Source organism: Leopardus geoffroyi, chromosome C2, assembly GCF_018350155.1.
Source record: "Leopardus geoffroyi isolate Oge1 chromosome C2, O.geoffroyi_Oge1_pat1.0, whole genome shotgun sequence".
In the NCBI taxonomy this organism is placed as follows: domain Eukaryota; kingdom Metazoa; phylum Chordata; class Mammalia; order Carnivora; family Felidae; genus Leopardus; species Leopardus geoffroyi.
The window spans coordinates 158,335,385-158,356,327 of record NC_059333.1 but is presented as its reverse complement, the minus strand read 5'-3'; the positions used below and the strand labels follow the sequence as shown (position 1 = coordinate 158,356,327).

General features: G+C 46.8%; 1 protein-coding gene across 13 annotated transcripts in view; it reads right to left on the bottom strand.

The window, feature by feature from the left end:
- Positions 1–20,943, bottom strand: part of LOC123575878 — a 131,712-nt gene that overhangs the window by 11,090 nt on the left and 99,679 nt on the right. For all 13 annotated transcript variants that reach the window (XR_006701061.1, XR_006701056.1, XR_006701059.1 and 10 more), the window contains one exon: positions 5,507–5,606. The gene's annotated coding sequence lies outside the window, so the exon portion shown is untranslated. The remainder of the gene's footprint in view (positions 1–5,506; positions 5,607–20,943) is intronic.

Sequence of the window (20,943 nt, the reverse complement as noted above, 5' to 3'; positions counted from 1 at the left end):
CCCTTGGCCACGAGGCCCCACCGCCACCTACCCTTCCCAGATCCCGCTGGATCTTCTAGTAAATGAAGTCCATCATTAGTGGAGGACTTCCTGTGTACCCACGACCAGACCTGACACCTCACATCCATTACCTGGTTGGGGTGAGAGAGTGCTGTTTCACCGATTTCCTCCTTTAAGAAAACGGAGAAATAAAAGTACTGAATTATTAAAATAAAGTAAAATGGAGACCTGGGAACCACAACCAATTTACCCAGCAAGTGGCCGCACAGCCCTGGTTTGAGCCCAGAGCTGCTGGCTCTCGGGGCCCTTAGGCTACAAAATACATCTCTGGCACGATCCCAATTCTTCTGCTGGCATCTGAGTCAAGGTAGACCTCCTGAATTAGCAACTCTCTTTCGCATTTATTTGTTCCGAGTTACAGCTATGCCAAATGCAATGTTTTTCCTCTTCATTTTAGTCGTTCACAAGTCCTATACTTAAGTTTCAAGGGGGGTGAGGAGAATATGGCACAAATCCCCCACAAAACCCCAAGACTCTTTTTCTGCAAAAATTAGGAAATTCTAGCATCCAGCACGCTCCAGTGATTCATTAGAAAAATCCTATATACCTCAAGGCCACCGCCCAGATCTTAATCCGGTTTTCGTTTGCCAATCTCTCGAATGGGTTTGTAGCACTTCACGCGATTCAAACATGACGGAATCGTGCCATTTGCCGAATGAGCAGTTGTGACTCTCTGGCCTCCGTGGCTCCGACAAGGCCACGGAGGCACGGCCGGGTGTCGCCTCGGTGAGAACTCCTGCTGAGCGGGCAGTCCGCGTAGCCTGGGTCTCGACAGAGTCATGCTTACCCAGCAGAATGCAAACGTCCTCGAGCTCTGCTTACGGCACAAAAGGCAGCACCGGCTTCCTGTTGCATTTCCTCTGGCAGGATCGATCCCACATCCCAGCCAGACCTGGGGCCCCCCGCTGGCGATTAACCTCACAGAGGCGAAGCTCCTCCTCGCGCTGGGCTGCGGTAGCTGAGTGCGGCTAGGGGGTGAGGGGCTGGAGTAAAGGCTGGGAGCAGAATTAGAAGCACATGACGTGTCTGAGGAGGAGACTTTTTTAGAAGCTTTTTTTAGTGGTGGAATCACTGCCAGAAAATTCACTTTCGCCATGCACGCTACTTAGCATCACGGAGGGAGTTCATGATTTCTTCTTTTCGACGGTGAGAATAGTTAGTGGTGCTTCCCTGCCCTCCCCCCGCCCCCCCCGCCCGCATTCCTTTTTAGCTAAGTGAAAGTTGGCTGCATCCAGGATCTGCGGTGGCTCTTCCTGTCGGAGGGACAGAGAGGGCTCAGGTTCCTCTAGTCTAGAAGATTTAACTGACAATCACATGATTGAAAGAGGCCTGGTTTTGACTTTGCTCTTGGGACTCTGCTTTTGTAATTCTTCACTGAATTTGAAGATGCTTGAAGGCTGCTGGCATTTTTTTTTTTTTCTAAGTTGGGGTCATGTCATTTACTAGGTTTGTCTCAGAGGGGTGTGAGAGGACGTGACCCAGGGAGCTAAAGTCCACATGCATTCAGCAGAGGTAGGTGCGACTTCCCTGAGACACTAAGAGTTGCCAAAAGGGTTGTCAGCTCCTCGTCTTTCCTAAATGATGCGGCTTGTAACTATCTTAGGATCCAAGCAAAAGGCAGAAAACCCTTGCTCTAAAGAATCCCTCTACACAGAAGCCTCTGCTGATACAAAAACCACCTAAGGAGTGACTCCAAGAGAAGAAGGAAGTTTCTTCCTTAACAGGAAGTTTCCTCCATACCTTAAAGACCACGTTCGCGGCACATTTCATTTTCGGGCCATGCGCGTTGCATAAAGAGGAGTCCATCTGCATTCACCTCTGAAAAGGGGTTTCTTTTGAAAAAGGACCTCCCTCCCCGGCAAGCCCCGAAGACATATTGACAACAGGAGGATTAAGACACAACGACAATAAGGGGATTATTTCCTAACCTGGTGTGTGACAAACGCCTATTAATAAACGAACAAGCCGGTCCTGTCTCCGTTTTCTCTCAAACACAAAGCCCCATCGCCCAGTGACCAGAGCCAAGGCGTGCACGGAGTTGCTGAGCTCTCTCCCCGTCCTGCCGCTGGCCCAGGACCCGGCAGAGGCCCCCCGCCTGCCTGAGCACCCCCGGCCCCGACGGAGGTGGCCGTGCAGAGGGCCGGCCCTGTCACCCCGGGCAGGTGGGTGCTCTCCGCTCCTGTGTGTCCCTCCTGCTGTCTTGCCTCCTGTCATTTCTGTTGCAGGCGACGAGGTTTCTTGCCGGACAAAATATATGTTGGAGGAGCTTGACCAAGCAGCTTTTTCTCAAGGGAAAACAGAAGCTGTTGTCTGAAAATCCCGACCGGCGCGTTGAGGCTTCAAAGGCCTGGCTGGGCAGTTCTGGTTCTCAGCAGAGACCTACGTGTTTCGGGAAGTCCTGCTCCCTCCCACAATTCCTGGCCTCTGTCACACCAGCTTTGCGTTCTCTTCTCTCCAGGACGTCTCCCAAGAGACGATCTCTGAGAAAATGCAGCAACTCACGCAGTCTTGGAGGAAGAGAATGTCTTAATGAAAGGCGGCTTAACCCAGGAGCAAGGGGAGGTTCTGCTGGACGGAACGAGCTACCTGTCCACGAGCACCGAACGCTCCGGAGAAGACAACGGCCACCGGCTTGGGAGAGTGAGGAGTCACCACCCGTCCTGCGCGCGCAGCCCTCAGGTGGGGACACACTGGCACACACAGCACACCTGGGCTCGCCCACCTGTGACGGCCGGCTGCAGCGTCACGCACACAGTCTGTGAGGAGACCAGCCAGCCGCCGTTTAGAGGTCACTAGCAAAATCGAAGGACACATCACAAGTCTGAATCTTTCTGTGGTTGCTAACAGCTTCCGGGGGCTGGGAGCAGTCGCCTCCTGGAGGGTCCACTCCCCCAGATTCCAGGCCTAGGCACATCACTGGCATGACTTTTGTAGTGTGCCATTATCGGAGTAGCTCAGGGACCCACCGCTGTTGGCCCCGGGAGGAGCCCCAGATGAGCTGGATTTGGGAATTCCTGTGGAACCCTGGGCCCTGGTGCCACACCTCTGAGTCCTGGGGGCAGGGACAGCTTTCTTGCAAGTGAAGGGGCTCACACGCCTGGGGTAGGGGCTTACTCAGAGGAATAGGAAGGTGGGACAGACCAAGGCAGAGGGTAGAATTCAGGGGGGTCCGTGCAACTTCCTTGGCAACACCATTCAAAAACAATTCTTTGTATAATGATTTACGGATGAAACTGAATGAGGAATACTTAGACAAATATCCCGGAAGCTTCAAATAAAGCACTTTGGAAACCCTGGGTATCTTAATGTGCGTAGTTAAAGATACTGTGAGAAGAGGTCCATCCAGGACATGGAAAGATCAAGAGCCCCTCCCCCCGTGGATGTGGATGCCGTGGAAAGGCGGATGTCAGCACGGATATAAAGACGCAGCCCGACCCTCACAGCTGTGGCCCCATCTGACCTCACTGCATCCAACAGCCTTATGTCCACATGCTTTCACACCCTGTGCCTCAGTTAAAAAAAATTTTTTTTAATGTCTATTTATTTTTGAGAGAGAGAGAGAGAGAGAAAGTGAGAGAGTGCATGAACAGGGGAGGGGCAGAGAGAGAGAGAGAGTGACAGAATTCAACGCAGGCTCCAGCCTCTCAGCTGTCAGCACAGAGCCCAACACGGGGCTCGAACCCAAGAACCGTGGGATCATGACCTGAGCAGAAGTCAGATGCTTAACCAACTGAGCCACCCAGGTGCACCCCCCCCTTAAAAAATTTTTTTGATGTTTATTTTTGAAGGAGAGAGACAGTGTGTGAGCAGGGGAGGGGCACAGGGAGAGGGAGACACAAAATTCGAAGCAGGCTCCAGGCTCTGAGCGGTCAGCACAGAGACCAACGTGGGGCTCGAACTCACCAACTGTGAGATCATGACCTGAGCTGAAATCGGATGCTTAACCATCTGAGCCATCCGGGAGCCTCTGTGCCTCAGTCTGCTTACCGCTAACATGGGAATAACAATACTCTTGAGCCCCCAAATTGGACATCATGTGTCTTGCCCACAGCCAGACTGCAGCCAATGCAGAACGCCTCGTCATAAGGCACAAAACAAATCCTGCTGACCTGTGGGTACTGCTGAGCTTCTCCATCCTTATTCTGGACACAACACAGGATGTCCAGCTTCCTTCATTCTACCCAAAATTCCAGAAAATTGTCACCCTCATACTCAACTACAGACTTAGCAAAGGTAACCTTGGGACTCAGCTGAATTTCACGGGGGCTGGCTTTCTTTACACCAAAGGAGGCCCACCTCATCATTCATTTGCTGTCTTAAGTCTGGGCTGGAAAATTTTGGGAGGGGTGGTGGGCACGACTGGCAGGGAATTCTCCCCTGCACTCGCGTATTTTTTAAGACACACTGACAGGGTGCAGCTAACATCACAACACCTTCAAGTGCCTCTTAGCTCTCGTTGGACGCAATGCTTCTGGAGGCATGCTTTGATGGGTCTTTCAAGCCTGGATGGCAAGAGGATGAAGAGTTTCCTGTTTCAAGGCCCAGGCACTCTCCTCCTTCCCTCCTCCCCTCACCCCCAATTCTCATTCTTAGAAAGACAACAAAATAAAAACCAGGTAGGGTGACAACACAATACTCTTTAGACAAAGCACCAAGCCCACAACCTAGCTGATGCCATTCCTCTGTCCCCTCACTCTCAGAGGCAGCAGTCTGGGGGCAGAGGAGGAGAGGGGAGGGCTTTCAAGGGAAGCCAAAGAGAAAGGCCTGGAAAGAGAAGAGCCTCTGCAAAGCTTGCCTTCTCGGTCAAAGATCCACCCCGACTTCTGCTCCTCTTGTCCTCAAAAGCACCATGATGGATCGCAGTTTGTCCTCACGTTGCCGATAGGGAAAACTGAGATAGTGGCTCTTAAAGCAAGCTTTTCTGGGAGCGGCCTATTTATCTCTACAAAAATTGCAGGCTGGTAGGGGCTAGACGTACTTTTTTTTTTTTTTTTTTTTTAATTTTTTTTTTTTTTCAACGTTTATTCATTTTTGGGACAGAGAGAGACAGAGCATGAACGGGGGAGGGGCAGAGAGAGAGGGAGACACAGAACCGGAAACAGGCTCCAGGCTCCGAGCCATCAGCCCAGAGCCTGACGCGGGGCTCGAACTCACGGACCACGAGATCGTGACCTGGCTGAAGTCGGACGCCCAACCGACTACGCCACCCAGGCGCCCCAAGACGTACTTTGTGAACACTCTTAACTTGACTCTGAAGCAAATTTTGCTTCCTACTCAATGCTTTTTATTTCCTTTACTCCTACAATGGTTTCAGGCCAGCAAGGTGAAGAGGTAATGAAAAATGGCAGCTTGTCCACTGGCAAACATTTCCAAACACCGCCTCTCCGACCTTTTCCAGTTTACAGAACCATAGGCAGCTTCCATTTAACTGTAAAACACTGCTCACCTTTTGTGGTTGCATCTGAGTGTCTGACCACCGAGCACTCATCAAGTAGAGGGCAGTGTGGCTGCAGTTCAGAGGGGACTCCCACAGAGAGCCTGGATACCTGGGACGGAAGGGGAAGGTCAATGAGACAGATTGCCAACGACTGGCTGACAGTTTCCTCGTCGGTAAAATAGGAACTAGAATAACACTTCTCCTCCTTGGCTTTAAGAAGGAATAAGAGGTAATCCACAGGCTCAATAAATATTCACAGCCATCATCATCACCATCATCACCATCATTGGCAACTCATCAATATGCACCCTAAGATCACAGAAATAACCCAAATGCCACAGTGGGGAGGTCCTACAGAGCTCTTTTTTTTTTTTTTTTTTAATTTTTTTTTTTCAACGTTTATTTTTGGGACAGAGAGAGACAGAGCATGAACGGGGGAGGGGCAGAGAGAGAGGGAGACACAGAATCGGAAACAGGCTCCAGGCTCTGAGCCATCAGCCCAGAGCCCGACGCGGGGCTCGAACTCACGGACCGCGAGATCGTGACCTGGCTGAAGTCGGACGCTCAACCGACTGTGCCACCCAGGTGCCCCCAGAGCTCTGTCTTAGGGAGCCCTGGAGGAGTGATGCACACTTTGGAACCTTCCTTCTAAATAATGCCCCTGGACTCAGAGTTCATTAAGCCAAAGGATAATAAGCATGTTGGTCGAACCCATTATGTTCTTGGAAGTGTTCTTCTCCAATATCAAACATTAGGAAGAAAAATTAAAAAGGGTCAAAGTAGAGGCATCCAGTTGATTCATGGCCAAGGTGGGCAACACGGTGTTCAGGTGTTTCTATTGTCAGATCACAGAAAAATAACGGAGAAAGGAAACATTATACAATTGATATTGGTAGGAGAGCTGGACGGCAATATTGAGAAATCACTCTGATGCGCGTGAGGTAACTGTGCCCTTGTCCCTGGAGGTTAAGTGCTGTCCTTCGTTTCTGCCACACACTGACCCCACCATCCCCACTGAAATCAGGGGCAGGGTCCCCACCAGCATGCCTAGCCTACAGAGCTGACCACCACACAGCTCTCCAAGGCAGTGCGTGCTGCCTCCCTACCATATTTCTCACGGCCTCAGCAGAGTGTCCCCTGAGCCTACTCTGGGGATGGTGAGGAAGTGGTTGTGGGGGGCACACGTGATAAGTCTACTCCAACCTCCCAGCCTTCCTAAGCCTTTGGTCCCTCCCTTCTGCATTATGCTAGGGAAGTTCTAGAACTTACTGAATATAGAACCATTGAGTCCAACTTACAGCCAGTCAGCGAAGAAATCTTTCAGAGCCACTTCCAACTGCTTGAGCTAAAACACATAAATCCAGAATTTCTCTATTCTACCCTCCTTAGTCTAACACCCTTAGAATCCATTCGCGGACATTTCTCAGGCTTTCATCAAAATATAATTTAGCAAAATCTTACAATCCTTTTGGAGGAATGTCCCTCCTGGGCTCTCCCCACTCCTGGGCCTTGGGGACCCGATGCCACTCTGCCCACCCCATGGAGGTGGGGTCTTGGCTGAGGCAGGGCTCCCGGACCCCACCTCTTTCTGCTTCCCTAGTTACCTCCAGCGTTTTCCACTTGTGGAGACTGTTCTTTAGGAAGCAAAATTTGCTGACTGAGGCGCTCAGTTCTATGTTGGTGTTTTGCCGGGGATTTCACTTTGATTGTAGAATTCAAGAGTCCTTCTGATCATGAAAGGGTCTCAGAGGAATGAGCCTGAGGAAATGCCCTGGAGTTCTCTGGCCTGATAGTCCTGCTTTTCAGAATTTCCTCTCAAACTGTCTTTTGCAGCCCGGGCCTCGATAGTCACCTCCCAGCACCATACGCTGCCCCCCCCCTCTCTCTTCCCTCCCAATGTCAAAACATCGTGAACTGTTATCAAAAAACAGACCGATTTCAGGTCTGCTGAGGAGGGACAGAGATGTCTGGACAAGCTGGCACAGCTTCTGGAATGCCACCTTTTCCCAAGCCTGACGGCTGGGTTGGGTCCAGGCACCCTCCGCACCTCTCCAAGGCCCCTGGGGAGGAAGGTATCATGGCCCCAGTTCTTTGTGTGAGGAAACGGAGACGTGGCCTCACCTGTGTGCTCCCCCCACATCTAGATGTGTCCCAGGTGACCGAGAGGTTTGTTTTTACTCCCCAGAGGAGAGAATAATGCATTCCTCTGGATCCTGGAGGGGAGTGAGGTGAGGAGGGAGAAGGGGCTCTGGCTCAGGCACGAGGGAGAACCTGGGCTCTGGCCACAGACCTCCAGACCCCCACATTGTCAGAAGGCTGCGCCCTTCCTTCTCTGGACGATTGGCAATGTGCCTACTCTCCACGGCTTTTCCAAATTCCCTGGATGCAGAAGGGAGACCGACTTGGGCCATTCCCTTTATTTCTGCTTTAGAAGCACCTCCTTAGACGTCAGTTTTGAAAAGCCTGGAATTGGCAGTAAAATGGGCCTTCCAGATTATCCAAGAATTTAAAAACTTGACTGCTTCTGAAACGCACTTGACAAAGTACAGGCTTCCTACAGGCAAAGCGACCCTCTACGTAGACTCAGCTTTCGGACATCACGTGTGACACTTTCAGACTAGTTACTGACCCAAAGGAAACAAGGTGAAAACTTTCAGCGCCAGTATATAAGTATAGTGAGAGTGACTTAGCAAGTAAGCTCAATTCCGAGTTATATTGGGAAACTTTCTGAAAAATAAGGCTTTGGTAAGGCAGCTGGGACCTAGGGTCAGACGGAGGCTTGATTCCTCTCTCTTGGGAACGTCGTGTGGGCTCAGTCTCTTCAGGGTAAAATGGGAAAGGGGACCCCCCTCCCCCCCGCCAGAGTTTCATTGCGGGTCCGATCCAGACACGCACAGGGTGTAAACACTACTGGCTCACAGTGAAAACGGTTGAGCCCGACACATCTGGTTTTATTTTCCTTGCCCTTGGGACTCACCTAGGTCACAGGAAGAGAATCTTGTTTCCACATGTCCCAAGCATTCCCGCACGAGTTCCTTTCTGATTCAGCGAGTGTCTTTCTGAGTCTAAGAAGACTGGGTTGGGCACTACCAGATTTGGTAACCAGTGATTTCAAAACAAAAACAAAAACAAGCACAGACCATGGAAGCACCAAAGTCGAGTTAATCGGCTGGCCTCTGCTACCCTGAAGGGAAAACCAATTCAACCCGCTGGACTTTGAACAGGGACACTTCCTTCACAATCACTGCTGGACAGAAAGAAGTGTCGTTACCTACACAACCAGAAAACCAGCCAGCAACCTTCAGTTAAAGCTCCTCTTCTGAACAATGAGGGGGTAGGTAATGAAACCAAATCCTCCCAATCGAGCTGAAGAAAGGATCTTCGTGAGGAAGATGAGGACCTAAGTCCCTGGGGGACAGAACTCCGCTGGTGCTCGTTTTTGTCCTGCTCTTCAAATTCACCCCCCACTGGGGCTTCAGGATGCAAAGCTGCAAGGGCAGCGACGTGCAGGGAGAAATGAGAGAACAGGGCTCAGCCTGTGGGTTCTGCGGTGTCTGGTTTCTGTCAGGACAGGACCGAGGAGGAAGGGGACCGACTCAGGTACCACTGTCGAGACCTGCGGGAAAGACGTCGGCCGGACCAGAGGCTTGGCCCCGGCAATGCAGCTGCCCCCTTCCTTCCCACGGAAACAGAATCTGCCTGACGAAGCATCTGGAATGCACACAACTCCTCCTCTGAGCCGACTCAGCCCTGGAAATCATCTTTGATGCTTTGAGCCTCATTAACAACAAAGGGTCACCTTATCTTGGCCTGATTTTGTCTTTGGTTCACTTTCAATTTGGGTTGTCATGAACCGAATCAGTCAGAAAGGGATTATGAGAGAATCTTCCCTGTCCCTCCTCTCTCCACACACAGACAGCGCCCCCCCCCACCCTGTCCCCCATTCCTTAGTCCTTGCTGCTGTGACTAAATCTATAAGCGCACAAGTGCCATTAACTGACATTCATCAAAACATTCTCCATTGTTCGCAGACATGAGCGGCCGAGAGGTGGAAATTACTTGGCATTTCATTTTAATCTGTATTGAAGACTTGCCTGACAAAACATATTAAGTGTAAGAATTGCCAGCTTGGGAATGAAGCTATGTTTATGGCTCACCCCGTATTTTTCTTTCCTAAAGGAAAGGAAATGACACTTCCCCATCCCTCCCAACCTTCTGCAGCTCACCGGCCCCCACCCCACCGTCTTCTTCCACGAAACCTTAACGTTTAATTTTCCTTCATGAGTGAAGCTTTTGTCGGTGGTGTCAGTAAAATGATCACAAACACCCTGCCTCTGTGCCGGCGTCTGAGATTAAAAACACCAACAAAACCCAAGCGACTCCGCCTTTCCTACGGTGTCGGTGTTATGGGCGGCATCTCCCAGGGGAAGGTCCGTGGTGGCGTCTGACTAACTGCAGGCCACAGGCCACAGGAGCTGTGCGTTTCTCTGCAGAGACTGTCCCCGAACGCTTCTGACAAAGAATGGATGCCATGCTAATGGATGCGCATAATTACCAAGGGACAACGACTCTCCCCGCCGGATTGGGACAGTCGCCATTGCCACGCGGCATGCAGAGTGCGGGCCACTAAGGTTCGTTTTCGTCGGATCCTCCCTCAGGTTGACACTTGGATCTTTCAGGATGCTTCCACACCGTATCAGAAATAGAGAACCAAAGAAGTAGATAAATAAATAAAAATGAAGGCTCTCAGAGATGGAACGTTATTTTTTCTTTTCTTTCTTTCTTTTTTTTTTTTTTTTTTAATTTTTGCTCTGGTCTGTCTCCCTGGATTAGTTAGGAGGCTGCCTTGGGGCGAGGCACAGTGTGAGCGGCCCACACTCTCTGTGCTGCCGCCGGCCCAGGTCAGGCCCAGGGACCCGGGAGAAGGAGAATCGGTAGCAGACCTGTGCAATGGAGGCTGGGGCGGGGGGGGGGGGGTGGTATCCGGGTCAGCAGGGACTCACAGGGACACTTCGGCTTCGTTTCCCAACCTCCCGACGCTGCAGAGTGCGGCTGTCCGGGTGTGAGGAGGGTAGAGAAGCCCTCTGTGCTGTGTCGTGTTTTACGGTGATTGGATCTGCACCCGGGGCCGTTTCAGAGTTCTGCTTCTTGGTGAACTTTCTGTTTCCAAGCTTCTGGCTTGGCTTGGCTGAGCTTGGTGGGGGTCAGGTGGACCAAAGTCTCGCCAGAGAGGCCTCTGTTGGCCCCCATCTTGGCTGATGTTCATTTCAGCCCTTCCACCGGCCTCTGCCATTCCCAGGATTTTGGAATCAGGAGTTGAGAGCAGAGGAAAGGAAAGGAGAGAAACACTTCACGTCCTCCCTTCGTGTCCTCAGCCAGCGCTTCTCCGGGTGGCTCCGACCCCTTCAAACTGTGAGTCCTGGGGATTCTGGTCCCAGGCCACAGCAGCCCACAGCTCCCATGTCAGGGTAAGGGTGCCAAAACCTTGAGGTTCATGCTGGGGGCAATGGGGAAGCCTCCACCTCGTGAAGGCAGGTGGACCGGTGGCCTGGCTGGCTGTGGTTGTTCTGTCCCACCACAGGCATCAAACTGGCTCCACACTCCCACCCCTGTCCCCCACCCCCACTCCCAACCCCCAGCCAGTGAGTGGCCCAGGTCAAGCACGGATGCCCAAGACAAACTTGTCGAATGAGCAGGTGAATCAATGAATGGGAACAAACCATCCGTCGTGCAGAGCTCCCCACTCTCTCCTTGATCTCTGCAATACCCTTGGCTTTGCACAGAGCAGGGTGAGGAAGGGTTTGTGTTCTGTCCTGTCACATACGCTAGAACACTGCTCACAGCTACATTTATAACACAAGATCTCAGGCTGACACCAGAGGAGAACCACCAGTCAGGCTGGCCTGGGGCTTGTTACCAATCAAGCCCTGAACAGATGCAGCCCTTTCTGCCTCATTCCCAGTCCAGGCTACCCTGATGCACTCCAAAAACTCACACCTTAGTAGCCCAAAGGTATGACCTTTTTCATAAGGTGTGAAGAAAATACACCTACCTGGTTTCCAGTCATAATTTCGGTCTGTCACCTTTTGATTTGTAAGATAAATACTATAAGAGAGACTTGCATACGGTCCAGTTTAGGGGCAGATGTGAACAGAATGGTAATTACTTGCCAAGAATTGCAGCAAATCATTTGAATGAACTACACAGTATAGGCACATAATGGCTAGAAGGATACGTATCTGTTCTAAATCTGTTCTACATAGTTCTGATTCTTTGTCATACAAAAATGGCGTTAAACAAATAACAATGCCCTATTAGCTTCCGCTTGCACCAACTGAAAGTCTTTTTCTTCAGGAAGTAAGTAATTGGTCAGATTATAAAATGAACTCTTTCTCAGTTCTTTGATCCAGTTCTGCTGATAAGATGCACACAACTCTGTTTTGTCTCCCGGAAACTCCGAATGACCTAGCATGTCTTACAGATCATCATTAAGGAGCTCTTGGGGCCCTGCTGGCACCCACCCCCCATACTCATCTTGGATCCAGCCCAAGGGAAAAGATGGAACAGGCAGGCAGCCCGGGCAGAGAAGCATCAGGGCACAACCCACAGTCAGAGAGGACATTCACCGGGGGAGCTGGGTGAGCGCCCGAACCATTTCCCACTCTTTTTCACATTAGCCTGTTTGATTCTCATTACAGCACTTGTCACCAGCTGCAACCATGCGCCCGCAGCTTTATTTACCAGTCTGACACAGGACCGTCCACTGGCCGTAAGCCCGGTGAGTAGGGATTCAGGTCGGAGCTGTTCACCTCTGTGTCTCTAGCTCCTGGCATATAATAGATACTCAAGACATACTTGTGGGAAGCAACGTTCTATAGAACTGCCCACGCCCCCCTTGATGGCGGCCGTGCCCCTGGCTTTGCACAGAGCAGGCATGAGGAAGCAGGTTCGGAGATTCTCATCAAAGTTGAAAAAGAGCAGGAGGGAACCTAAGCTCAGAATTAGGGCTAAGGTAAGAGTTGTAAGTTAGAAGGATGCACTAAGTATCACGGTTAGAAGCCTCAAGACCCTGGCATCACAGCCTAGAGACAACGGCTATCTATCTAGGATGATGTCCCAGGTCTGCATTGTTCCAGACGGGAAGCGACTGCAGAAAGACAGGAAGGGGAGGAAGAGAAGAGAAGAGACGCTGAAAGGAATGAAGCCAGGCACTAGGCAAAGAGCTCACAGAGGCTGCAAACTGCGTGATGCTGTTCAGAATTTATAACGTGCCTGTGGGAACAGGTGAGAATGGTGCACGCCAGCGGAAGCCTCGTGTCCTGTAAGACAGACACAAACCTCTTCAGTTCCAAGGACAAGAAGCCGTTCTTTGAACACTTCATCTTCCAGATCCAACCACGTGTAAAGAACATAAACTGACACACACATGCTGCATTTGCCACAAAAGCTTTCCTTAACCTGACTCATCACTGACAACCTAAGTATGCACCAAGACTCAGACCTAAGACGGGCAGCCTTTATCCCAAATTCACTGGACTGAATGTGACCATCTCTTCTAAGTCTTGTTTACAAATTTTTTTTTTTTTTTTTTGCATCGCCAGTGATGTTCACTCATAATTCTCAGCCCTTCAATTCTTCAGCCAACGTTTCAGTTTAAAAATGTAACCTGCTGGGGTGCCTGGGTGGCTCAATCAGTTGAGCATCTCACTCTTGATTTTGGCTCAGGTCATGATCTTCTGGTTCGTGGGATTGAGCCCCGCCCGCCCTGGGCTCTGTGCTGACAGCATGGAGCTTGCCTGCTTGGGATTCTCTCTCTCCCTCTCTCTCTGCCTCTCTCAAAATAAATAACTAAACATTAAAAAAAAAAATCAAAAGTGTAACTCGCTAACTATCAGCGATGGAAGAATGTTTGGATGGCCTAAGTGATTTTGTTGATGTAGTGGCCTTTAGTCTCATGAGTTTTTACATCTCTGAAACACAAAGGGGAGGGACAACAGGTTTCAGGCTGAAATGGCTGCTTTCCTAGTCTGAATGAGTCCCTGTGTCAGAAAATGCCTACTGTGTGTTCAGTGGTGACACTAGAGAGCGGAGGCCGAGCCCTGGCACACACTGCTTGGGCAGTGAGGTCTGCCAGTCACTTTCAGCCAAAAGCCATGCCTGACGCAGCCACACTGTGGGGTGACAGGGCTCTGGGCTCTGTTGGCCATTTGCCACTAGATGATCCTGATCCTCTTAAGAAAGATTATCCAAAAGAAGGCTGCAATTATTGATCGAAAACTGTGTCTTCATCTAATCATGACGACACATCAGCAACACCCAAAATGAGAGACCTTTTCCGTTCTCTTAAAAATGCCAATGCCAGGAAGGACAAGACAGGCTGAGGAACTGTTTCAGATTACAGAAGATCAAAGACACATGACAGCCAGACACAAGGAGCACTGCTGGACTGGATCCCACATGAAGGGAAAGAAGTTGCTCTAAGGGATACTACTGAGCCAAACGGCACAATTTGGATACGTATTGTGACACCTTATCAACACAATACTACCACAACTGTGGCGAGACAGTGACATCATATCAATCTTCAATCTCCTGACTTGGATAACTGTATTTGGCGATGTTTTGAGGAAACACAGCCCGAAATATTTAAAGATAAACTAACTCTCAAATGGCTTGGGGAAAAGACGGGCATGCATATATGTATGGGTGTGTGTGTACATGTGTGTGTCGAGAGAGGAGGGGAGCAAAGGGGTAAAGCAATCAGTCTGGGTCCAGGGTACCTGGGGGTTTCATTGCACTGTTCTTACAATGCCGCTTTAAGTTTTACCTTTTTTATTTGGGAAGGAATACGTTTTCATTTTCTTTTTTGCTTTCTATGTTGAACTATGTCACCTGTAAATAAAGGCAACTGTGGGATCTTCTTTGTCATTTTTTTCGAGTCAGAAAAAGTCATACTTGAAGTAACTGACATCACATTTAGTGTCAATTCATTTACCAGGGTATTTCTTTAAACTCCAATATTATACGATCCCAGTAATTACTTCACGTACAACATAATCTTGAACTGTTTTAATTTGCTCTGCCTTGCTCAAAGCTGCTTTGGGAGGAAAAATGGTATTTTTGTTTTATATGGAAATGGGTAACACAGATGGTTTTACAATGTGGCTTAAATCACATAATGCCCTTTGGCTTTTTAACTAAGTCAGAAAGATAAATTCCTAGTAGTTAATCAGAGCCACTTCCTGCTCCCGCCCCTCCTTGGCAATTTTGGGGGCCCGTGTGGCCAGAGGTCCTTGGGAAAGCCTATCTCTCATATACCTTTAGTCGCCAAGGGGTATTCACTTTTCGCAGGCAAGGTCAACACAAACGTTGCCTATTTGACACGAAAATATCCTTCCTTCCATTGAAATGGCAGATGATCAAAAGGATACGAGCAAGAATATTTTGCTTGGCACGTGGCCTAAAAGTTCTAAATTTATCTCTTCTATTTTTACTTCGTTCTCAGATTGGATTAGTTACTAGGCAACTGAAGTATTTAATTTCATTTGCTAATAGTTCCATTTTAATAGAGGCGGCTAGTGGACACGACCAATCCTGCCAATGCAAACACAGCCCAACCCCCCAACCTCCGCCGGGCAGTGGGCCTGACTAACTCATTCGTGCGGCAGATAAACACTATTCATACGCTCACGTTTTCCTGACTCGACGTTCACATACAGGAAAGGGGGATGTCTCTTTTGGAATTACTTAGATTAAAAATATTTTAGTTACTTGTTTTTCTCACTCCAAAAGCCACCTGTTTGTGGCATCCTAAACCCTCTTTAAACTTGTGGTTCACAGCGGCACGCAAGCACATAGGTCTTCTTCCCCTCACCAAGAAGGAAAAGAAATCCTTAACAGCAGAGAAAGGGCACCATCAGCACCCCAGGTGTATTGATAGGCGGGGTAGGTTGATAGAAAAATGAAAATAGTGAAAACTACCCCAAACAAACCTAGCACTAGGCTTGGCAGAGGTAAGACAGTCTTCCAATAGTGAGCTGGAAAAAATCCAAATGTGGAGAGAGGGCAGGTTGTTGGCAACACTTATGATGGAAATTAGTTTTAAGATAGCCGCCACGCCCTCAGACCCGGCTTTTCCCCAGTAGGTAGAAGGCTGGATGTGGTATGCTATGGGAGTGGCTCTAAAGAGGGCTGGAGATTGGTCTAGGATGGGGCTGTCCTCTTGGATACTGAGTCTAGAACATTAGAGCACAGCTACTCAACAGACTGAGTCGGGGAGAAGGAGAGGAAAAGAGACAGCATACCACTCTGCCCAGACGTGGGCTGCAGGGAACCGTTCCACCTCAGGGCAAAGCTTCCCTGGGGGCCCCGGCTGGCCCGGCTGCCTTCTTCCCAGGCACTCTGAAGGGCAATCTGCTGTCAAGCCCCTCACTAATGGACATGTGCTTCTTGGCCATCTTTCCTTCAGAGAAGGGACATGCAGTGGAAACACCAATCCACATAATTCTGCCCTTAAAATATGAATAGGCAGGCAAGAATTATGAGACCTTTGAGGAAATCATTGCACAAGAGAGAAAGATCAAAATAACCTGAACTGGACTCCAATGCAGAGAACAGAACGTACAAACACACACACACGCACACACATACACACACACACACAATTACTACCACCAGAGACGCTACACTGATGAAACCAAAATAGGCTACTGTGAACACAGAGCCATCGGAGAGCAAGAGAGAGTCCTTGGAAGTTGAAAACATATAAAATTGTGCTACAGATTTTGTCCTGTGGGGAGGAGTTACAAATTCTGATTAAAATTATATTTTCCTGTCAATGGTGAGAACTCAACGCTTTAAACAACTGAAGAATAGGATGTAGGGGGCGCCTGGGTGGCTCAGTTGAGCATCTGACTTAGGCTCAGGTCGTGATCTCACGGTTCGTGGGTTCGAGCCCCACGTCAGGCTCTGTGCTGACAGCTCAGAGCCTGGAGCCCGCTTCGGATTCTGCGTCTCCCTCTCTCTCTCTGTTCCTCCCCTGCTTGCACTCTGTCCCTCTCTCAAAAATAAGTATTAAAAAACAAATAGGATGTAGAACTTACAAAGCACCAAAGGTAAAGAAGAAAATGTTGTAACAACAAAGAAAAGGAAGACAGGGAGAGAAACTATGAGAAGCATGTGAAATAGACAATGAAAATAAATGATGGGGATGAGCCTAAATATATACACATTTATAATAAATACAAGGAATTTAATTATTTTAAGAGATAGACTTTCAGATGGGAAATATGTAGAACTGAACTGTTAGTTATAAAACAAACATTTTTTTTAAATGTTTTAATGTTTAGGGGCCCCTGGGTAGCTCAGTTCATTGAGCGTCCAACTTTGGCTCAGGTCATGATCTCACGGTTTGTGGGTTCGAGCCCCGCGTCAGGCTCTGTGCTGACAGCTCAGAGCCTGGAGCCTGCCTCAGATTCTGTGTATCCCTCTCTGTCTGCCTCTCCCCCACTTGTGCTCTGCCTCTCTCTCTCTCTCAAAAATAAATATAAAAAAAAAATCAAACTTCTTAATATTTACCTCTGAGAGAGAGAGTGGGGAGGGGCAGGGAGAGAGGAAGATGCAGAATCTGAAGCAGGCTCCAGGGTCCGAGCTGTAAGCACACAGTCCAACACAGGCTAAATTCACGAGCCGTGAGATCGTGATCTGAGATGAAGTCAGACACTTAACCGACTGAGCCATCCAGGTGCCCCAGTTACAAAACCTTTTAAATGGCACCAAATTGAATGACTGGAGATAAACCTAGTAAGTGCTACCAAAAAGAAAGCCAAAAGAAGTGCAAGTCAAAACCACAATGAGATATCACCTCACACCTGTCAGAATGGCTAATATCAAAAAAGACAAGAAACAATGAGTGTTGGCAAGGATGTGGAGAAAAAGGAACCCTCCTACGCTGTTGGTGGGAATGCAAACTGGTGCAGCCACTCTGGAGAACAGTATGGAGGTTCCTGAAAAAATTAAAAATAGAACTACCACATGAGGCAGTAATTCCACTACTGGGTATTTACCCAAAGAAAATGACAATACTAATTCAAAAAGATATATGTACCCCTATGTTTACTGCAGCATTATTTATATGAGCCAAGATACGGAAGCAGCCCAAGTGTCGTTGATAGATAATGGATAAAGATGTGGTGTGTGTGTGTGTGTGTGTGTGTGTGTGTGTGTGTGTGTGTGTGATGGAATATTATTCAGCCATGAAAAAAGGGGGATCTTGACATTTGTGACAGCATGGATGGACCTAGAGAGTGTTATGCTAAGTGAAATAAGTCAGACAGAGAACGATGAACACTGTATGATTTCACTTATATGTGGAATCTATAAAAAGACAACACAAATTAGTAAACAAAAAAACAGACTCTTGGATACAGACAGAGTGCAAACTTGTGATAGCCAGAGGGGAGGTGGGCAGGGGGATCAGGTAAAACAGTGAAAGGATGAAGAGTTACAAGCTTCCTGTTATAAAATAAATAAGCCACAGAGATAAAAAGTACAGCATAAGTAACAGAATTAAAATATACTGTAATAATGTTGTGTACTGATGGGTGGTTATTATACCTCTCATGATGAGCACTGAGTAATGTACAGAATTGTCTGTACACCTGAAACTAATATACTAATATACTTGTATGTCAATTATTCTTCAATTAAAAAAAAGCAAAAAATTCAACATTAATACCAGGTAAAAATAGACTACAAGGCCAAAAGCAAGGGAATATGTTATGTGGATTAAAGATTCAATCCAGAAGATAATAATAGTCACAAACTTTTTTCACTGAAAAATACAGCATGGATCTTTGTAACAAGTGTTAGAAATGCAAAGCAGAAACTATTAAATTCGTGATCATAGGGGGAAACTTTTGCACATCTTTCTCAAAAATTGACAGATTGAGTAGACAAAAATATAGGCAAGGCTTTAGATGATTTGAATACACAATCATCAAACTACATTAATTTCATAATTAAACTCAGTTCTCATCTAAGAGAAAACATGCTTACATTTCCATGGAACACTTAACAAATCTGATCAAGTATTTGGCCACAAATAAAATCTCAATAAAACCTTGAACAGATACATGCTACAGGTCTCTTGGAACTCTAACCCGAGAGTAATTTATAAAAGAAAATCGAAGCTGAAATTAGTGAGTGGATGGCAATGAATCATAATGAGGGCACTCAGCTCAAAATGTACAGGGTGCATCAAAGAGGGGCTCTAAGTTTAAAATGCGTTTGGAAATCAAAGATTGAAAATGCACTAAACAATCATCTCAGTATTAAAAAAAAAAAAAAAAAAAGGCTAAACAAAGTAGAATAAAGGGAATCAATAAAGACAAAACCAGGAATGGTGAAATAGAAAACAAGTAAGTCAGTTTGATTATTGAAACCAAAAGATGTTTAAAGACCGATAAAAGAAACCAGTCTGATAAAAAAAAAAGGTAAACAGAACAAAATTATGAATACTAAAGAGGATGTAACTATAGACATAGATTTTATTTCAAAATTACTAGAGAAAATACACATGAATTCCAATAAATTTGAAAAAGTTTTGAAACAAAATCAAAAACAGAAATAATATTCTGGAAACATATAAACTATTAAAATGACTTAATAAGAGGCAGAAAACCTGAAAAGATCAGTAACTATAGGAAAAGAAAATTGGAAATGGAGTCAAAGGTCCCCTAGTTGTTTCTAACCCTTATCAGCTGGGTCCCAGGCCCAGATGTTTTTACCATTTACTTTTTTCCCCTGACTTTAACAACCTTTAAATTTTGAAGTACATATTAATCCCTGTGCCAGATTTCTACAGAACATAGAAAATACGCAAAGATTCTCAATTTATTCTATAAAGCTAGTGTAACCTAGATGCCAAAAAAATGGATAGAATGACACTAAAATAGCAAAGTGCAGACAAGAATTCAGTAACTCAAAATGCCTATTAAAGCCAAGACATTTAATAGTAAGAAATTTAATATTTAATAGGGAACTTGGTATTAATTTGGTGGAATGACCATCGAAAGTGGTCGAAGGCAGTGTGGGATGGAGAACACGTGTCCCACCTGAAAGAGGTCATCGGTTTGGTGTATAGCAGGAATTAGGAGCACAATCTTATTAATGCATACATAAGCAAAAACTCTAAACATAATAACAAATCAAAATTAGTAGTGTCTTAAAAGAGTAACACACTATGACCTAGAAAGAGGGTTTATCCAACAAATGCAAGGAAGACTCAATGTTAGAAAAATCTATTATAAAATTCAATTCACTAACATTTCAGAGGAGAAAAAACACATGAGCATCTTGATAAAGTCATAAAGGCATTTAATAAAACTGCACATCAATTCCTAATAAAAAGTTCTTAATATGCTCAGTTCAGAGAAAATATCGATAAAGGATATAGAAAGAAACCTACGAAATAATCTGTTAACACTGAGCAATTAGAAGCAAGAGAGGGACGCTTGCCCATCGTCATCACTGCCTTTCCACACCACACCAGCAGTCCTGGGCAAGGCAGTGACTGGAAAATAGAGAGAGGTATAAACACTGCAAAGGAAGAGAAAACAGTTTGTTTCAAAGTATGTGGTTGCTGTCATTAAAATCCAAAACCATCGACTTGAAAATGGCTAAAACTATGAAAATCGATCAGCAAGGTGCCTAGATGTAAGGTATCTTATCTCTTCAGCACCTGCACATCTCAGAGATACAGATATGAGAAGTGGATAAGGAAGACCAAGCAAATACAATGTGTAGCTCCTCTTGAGTTCTTGAATTTTCTAAATGATGTTTAATGGTTGAAGAAAATTCTAACAGTGTCAGATGTGGTGTAAGTGTACACAGAGGAAACATTTAAGACAAATTCCAGTAGAAACAGGGGAGGGTAAAAGGGGGCCAAGGAAAGTAAGGTTTTCTACTTCTCTCAAACTGGTAAAGCGTTAGCATCAACAGACTGATAATCACACACAAGTGCAACACAGACACAACAGACGGGGACAACACATACACACATACACACACATAGCTACCTGCGATGTCATATCTAGCCAGAACACTACAAAACACACAGCCCAAGTCACTACACTTAAATCAAAATGAAATTCTAAAAAATGTTGAAGTAACCCAGAGCAAGACAAGAAAAAGAAAACAGAAATAAAAAGAGAGAGAGTAAAAGCAAAAAAGAAAACTAAAACGGCCAACTTAAGTCCTAACACACCAATACTTAAGTTAAATAAAATACACCAATTAAAAGAGATTGGCTGAGTGAATAAAGAAACATGACCCAACTATATACTGTCTACAGGAAATTCACTTCAAGTATAATAATAAAAATAGATGAAAAGGAAAAGGATAGAAAAAGATATATCATGCAATAAAGCAAGAGCTAGCAGGAGTGC